Source organism: Lolium rigidum, chromosome 2 (genome assembly GCF_022539505.1).
Source record: "Lolium rigidum isolate FL_2022 chromosome 2, APGP_CSIRO_Lrig_0.1, whole genome shotgun sequence".
NCBI classification, from domain to species: domain Eukaryota; kingdom Viridiplantae; phylum Streptophyta; class Magnoliopsida; order Poales; family Poaceae; genus Lolium; species Lolium rigidum.
This window is the reverse complement of record NC_061509.1, coordinates 272,313,722-272,320,455: the sequence shown is the minus strand read 5'-3', so window position 1 is coordinate 272,320,455 and position 6,734 is coordinate 272,313,722.

The window sequence follows — 6,734 nt, the reverse complement described above, 5'->3', positions numbered from 1 at the left end:
AAAACCCTTTCTTACTTTCGTCCATTCTAAACTTCTTTAGAATCTTGTCCAGGTATGTACTCTGTGATAGCCCTATTAGGCGTCTTGATCTATCTCTATAAATCTTGATGCCTAATATATACGATGCTTCACCAAGGTCTTTCATTGAAACAACTGTTATTCAAATAACCTTTTACACTCGCTTAATAGTTCTATATCATTCCCAATCAATAATATGTCATCTACATATAATATTAGGAATGCTACAGAGCTCCCACTCACTTTCTTGTAAATACAGCCTCTCCATGACACTGTATAAACCCGAAGTCTTTGATCACCTTATCAAAACGTCGGTTCCAACTTCTTGATGCTTGCTTCAGTCCATAAATTAAACGCTGAAGTTTGCATACTTTGTCAGCATTTTTAGGATCGACAAAACCTTTGGGTTGTACCATATAAAACTCTTCCTCAATGTCTCCATTAAGGAACGCCGTTTTGACATCCATCTGCCAAATCTCATAATCGAAAAATGCAGCTATTGCTAACAAAATCCTTACAGATTTTAGCTTCGCTACAGGTGAGAAAGTCTCATCGTAGTCAACACCTTGAATTTGTCGGAAACCCTTTGCGACAAGTCGAGCTTTATAGACAGTAATATTACCATCAGCATCTGTTTTTCTCTTGAAGATCCATTTATTCTCGACAGCCTTGCGGCTATCAGTTAAGTCTACCAAAGTCCATACTTTGTTATCATACATGGATCCCATTTCGGATTTCATGGCTTCTTGCCATTTGTTGGAATCTGGGCTCATCATCGCTTCTTCATACGTCGCAGGGTCTTCATCATTGTTGTCCACAATCATGACATTTAGACAAGGATCATACCAATCTGGAGTGGCACGTTCCCTTGTCGATCTGCGAGGTTCAGTAGCTATCTCATTTGAAGTTTCATGATCATTATCATTTGCTTCCTCTGTTGCCGGTGCAGGCGGCACATGAACATCTTCCGGCATCGCGCTACTCGATCAACGAGCGAGAGATTCTTCAATCTCATCGAGTTCTACTTTTCTTCCAGTCACTTCTTTAGTGAGAAATTCTTTCTCAAGAAAGGTTCCGTTCTTAGCAACAAAGATCTTGCCTTCGGATCTGTGATAGAAAGTGTACCCTATAGTTTCCTTAGGGTATCCTATGAAGACGCATTTCTCCGCTTTGGGTTCTAGCTTGTCCGGTTGTAACTTTTTTACATAGGCTTCGCAACCCCAAACTTTTAGGAACGACAGCTTAGGTTTCTTATTAAACCATAATTCATACGGTGTCGTTTCAACGGATTTTGATGGTGCTCTATTTAAAGTGAATGCGGCTGTCTCTAATGCATAACTCCAAAATGATAACGGCAAATCAGTAAGAGACATCATAGAACGAACCATATCTAAGAGAGTTTGATTACGACGTTCGGACACACCGTTTCGTTGTGGTGTTCCCGGCGGTGTCAATTGTGAAAGTATTCCACATTTCTTTAAATGCATGCCAAACTCATAACTCAGATATTCACCTCCGCGATCAGATCGTAGAAATTTAATCTTCTTGTTACGTTGATTTTCTACTTCACTTTGGAATTCCTTAAACTTCTCAAAAGTTTCGGATTTATGTTTCATGAAATAGATATACCCATATCTACTCAGATCATCTGTGAAGGTTAGAACATAATGATAACCACCGCGCGATGCTACACTCATTGGTCCGCACACATCGGTATGTATGATTTCCAATAAGTCAGTAGCTCGCTCCATAATACCAGAGAATGGAGTCTTAGTCATTTTTCCCATTAGACATGCTTCGCATCTATCAAGTGACTCAAAGTCAAGTGATTCAAGTAACCCATCGGTATGGAGTTTCTTCATGCGTTTTACTCCAATATGACCAAGACGACAGTGCCACATATAAGTAGAATTATCATTCAATTTAATTCGCTTAGCATCAATGTTATGTATATGTGTATCACTACTATCGAGATCTAACAGGAATAAGCCATTCTTTTCAGGTGCTCGACCATAAAAGATATTATTCATAAAAATAGAACAACCATTATTCTCAGACTTGAATGAATAACCGTCTTGCATTAAACAAGATCCAGATATAATGTTCATGCTCAACGCGGGTATAAAATAACAATTATTGAGGCTTAAAACTAATCCCGAAGGTAGATGTAGAGGAAGTGTGCCGACAACGATCACATCGACTTTGGATCCATTTCCAACGCGCATGGTCACTTCATCTTCTAGTAGTCTTCATTTATTCTTTAGTTCCTGTTTCGAGTTACAAATATGAGCAACCGAACCAGTATCAAATACCCAGGTACTAGTACGAGAACCAGTAAGATAAACATATATAACATGTATATCAGATATACCTTCTTGCTTCTTCTTGACAAGGCCGCTCTTCAGATCCGCCAAATACTTGGAGCAATTACGCTTCCAGTGTCCCTTCTCCTTGCAGTAATAGCACTCAGCATTAGGCTTAGGGCCAGTCTTAGGTTTCACAGGAGGCGTGGCAGCTTTCTTGCCACTCTTCTTGTTCTTGCCTTTAGACTTGCCCCGTTTCTTGAAACTGGTGGTCTTGTTGACCATCAACACTTGGTGCTCTTTCTTAATTTCAATCTCAGCAGATTTCAAGCATGGAGAAGAGTTCAGGTAACTCTTTGTTCATGTTCTGCATATTGTAGTTCATCACAAAGTTCTTGTAACTAGGTGGCGATGATTGAAGGACACGATTAATCCCCAGTCTATTAGGAATCACTATTCCCAAGTCACTGAGTTTCTTCGCATGCCCGGTCATGGCGAGCATGTGCTCACTAACGGAGCTACCTTCTTCCATCATGCAGCCGAAGAAGTGTTTCGATGCTTCATAGCATTCCACGGCCGCATGAGTCTCAAATATAGTCTTCAACTCATTGATTAACTCATGTGGATCGTGGTGCTCAAAACGTTTTTGAAGATCGGCTTCCGGATCGCATAAGATGGCACACCGAACTTGAGAGTACCGAGTTTTCCGAGTTGCGTAAACAGCTTTTACTTCATCGGTTTCAGTTTCACAGGAGGGTCACCTAGCGGTGCATCAAGCACATATTGCAGATTTCCGCCATTGAGGAAAATCCTCACATGACGGAACCGATCGATGAAGTTGCTACCGTTGCTCTTAAGCTTTTCTTTCTCTAGGAACTCGGTTAAAATTGATTGAGGACGCCATATCTACAACATATTTGCAATAGTTTAGACTAATGTTTATGACAAATTGAGTTCAAATTTTAATTCAATATAATTAAAAACTAGGTGAACTCCCACTCAAAACAATATCCCTCGCATTGTCTTAGTGATCACACGAACCAAATCCACCACACCAAGTCCGATCATCACGAGACAAGTTGTAACTTCAATGGCGAACACTCAAAGTGTTCATCATATCAATCATATGATTCATGGTCTACCTTTCGGTATCACGTGTTCCGAGACCATGTCTGTACATGCTAGGCTCGTCAAGGCCACCTTAGTATCCGCATGTGCAAAACTGGCTTGCACCCGTTGTATGCACTTGTTGATTCTATCACACCCAATCATCACGAGATGCTTCGAAACGACAAGTCGTGGCAACGGTGCTACTAAGGATGAACACTTTATTATCTTGAGATTTTAGTGAGAGGGATCATCTTATAATGCTACCGTCGCGATCTAAGCAAAATAAGATGCATAAAAGGATTAACATCACATGCAGTTCATATGTGATATGATATGGCCCTTTTGTCTTTGCGCCTTTGATCTTCATCTCTAAAGCACGGACATGATCTCCATCATCAACGGGCATGATCTCCATCATCGTCGGCCAAGCACCAAGGTCAATGGCGCCGTCTTCATGATTGTCCTCCATGTAGCAACTATTACAACTACTTTGAAATACTACTCAACATGAAATTTAAAGACAACCATAAGGCTCCGCCGGTTGCCACAATACAATAATGATCATCTCATACATAGTCATCATCACATTATGGCCATATCACATCACCAAACCCCGCAAAAACAAGTTAGACGTTCTCTAATTTGGTTTGCATATTTTACGTGGTTTAGGGTTTTCGAGTGAGATCCAATCTACCTACGAACATGAACCACAACGGTGATACTAGTGTTGTCAATAGAAGAGTAAATTGAATCTTCACTATAGTAGGAGAGACAGACACCCGCAAAGCCACTTATGCAATACAAGTTGCATGTCGAGCGTGGAGCAAATCTCATGAACGCGGTCATGTAAAGTTAGCCCGAGCCGCTTCATCCCACTATGCCACAAAGATGCAAAGTACTCAACTAAAGATAACAAAAGCATCAATGCCCACAAACCATTGTGTTCTACTCGTGCAACCATCTATGCATAGACACGGCTCTGATACCACTGTAGGATAACGTTGCATAGAAAACAAAAATTTTCCTACCGCGAACACGAAATCCAAGCCAAGATGCAATCTAGAAGACGGTAGCAACGAGGGGATTATCGAGTCTCACCCTTGAAGAGATTCCAAAGCCTACAAGATGAGGCTCTTGTTGCTGCGGTAGATGTTCACTTGCCGCTTGCAAAAGCGTGTAGAAGATCTTGATCACGGCGCCACGAACGGGCAGCACCTCCGTACTCGGTCACACGTTCGGTTGTTGATGAAGACGACGTCCACCTCCCCGTTCCAGCGGGCAGCGGAAGTAGTAGCTCCTCTTGAATCCGACAAAGCACGACGGCGTGGTGTCGGTGGTGGTGGAGAAGTCCGGCGGAGCTTCGCTAAGCGTGCGGGACGTGGTGGAGGAGAGAGGCCGCTAGGGTTTGGGGAGAGGGGGCGCCGGCCACTAAGGGGTGCGGCCACCTTGGTGGTTCTTGGGTGGCCGGCCCCCTCCCCTTGGCCCCTCATTATATAGGTGGAACCCCAAGTGTTGGTCTCCAAGTCTTCGAATAAGACCCGAACCAAAAACCTTCCATATGGTGGGGAAACCTACCCAAGCTAGGACTCCCACTAGAGGTGGGAGTTCCACCTCCCATATGGGGGGTGGCCGGCCCCCTAAGGGGGAGTCCACTTGGGACTCCTCCTCCACTAGGGTTGGCCGGCCATGGAGGTGGAGTCCCATGTGGACTCCACCTTCCTTGGTGGTTTCTTCCGGACTTTTCTAGAACCTTCTAGAACCTTCCATAGAACCTTCCGCATCATTTTAATTCACATAAAATGACATCCTATATATGAATCTTATTCTCCGGACCATTCCGAACTCCTCGTGATGTCCGGGATCTTATCCGGACTCCGAACAAATATTCAAACTCCATTCCATATTCAAGTTCTACCATTTCAACATCCAACTTTAAGTGTGTCACCCTACGGTTCGCGAACTATGCGGACATGGTTTGAGTACTCACTCCGACCAATAACCAATAGCGGGATCTGGAGATCCATAATGGCTCCCACATATTCAATGATGACTTTAGTGATCGAATGAACCATTCACATACAATACCAATTCCCTTTGTCACGCGATATTTTACTTGTCCGAGGTTTGATCTTCGGTATCACTCTATACCTTGTTCAACCTCGTCTCCCGACAAGTACTCTTTACTCGTACCGTGGTATGTGGTCTCTTATGAACTTATTCATATGCTTGCAAGACATTTAGACGACATTCCACCGAGAGGGCCCAGAGTATATCTATCCGTCATCGGGATGGACAAATCCCACTCGTTGATCCATATGCCTCAACTCATACTTTCCTGATACTTAATCCCACCTTTATAACCACCCATTTACGCAGTGGCGTTTGGTGTAATCAAAGTACCTTTCCGGTATAAGTAATTTACATGATCTCATGGTCATAAGGACTAGGTAACTATGTATCGAAAGCTTATAGCAAATAACTTAATGACGAGATCTTATGCTACGCTTAATTGGGTGTGTCCATTACATCATTCATATAATGATATAACCTTGTTATTAATAACATCCAATGTTCATGATTATGAAACTAATCATCCATTAATCAACAAGCTAGTTTAAGAGGCATACTAGGGACTTCTTGTTGTCTACATATCACACATGTACTAATGTTTCGGTTAATACAATTATAGCATGGTATATAAACATTTATCATAAACATAAAGATATATATAATAACTACTTTTATTATTGCCTCTTGGGCATATCTCCAACAGCGGCATGTGGAAAGAAGACAAAATTCGGTGCTGAAACAAAGACTTGTCACAAGATAAATTTTCTCTTTTTCGCTTAGACTACAAAAAATATTATTTTTTCGTGAAACTTGACGAATACACATATATTATGGAGATGTACATGTAAACTTTTTTATCAAAAAATTTTAACACTTGAAAATATGTTTTTATGGAAGAGGGATCATACGCACCCGGGAGCCGAATTGAGTTTCTGCTTTCTGAGCTACTTCCGATATTCGATTCATTGCTACTTTAGTGAAGATTTTGAAACTAACATTCAATAGGCAAATCGGTCTATATTGTTGAATTTGGGTGGCGTTTTCCTTTTTTGGGAGCAGAGTAATAACTCCAAAGTTGAGTTTATACAAATCTAAATCTCTTTTCTGAAAACACTAAAAAAGTGCCATCAAATCTTTTTTAATGACTTCCCAAAAATGCTGATAAAATTCAGCCGGAAATCCATCAGGTCCAGGCGATTTATTATGCTCCATTTGAAAGACAGCTTTATGAAT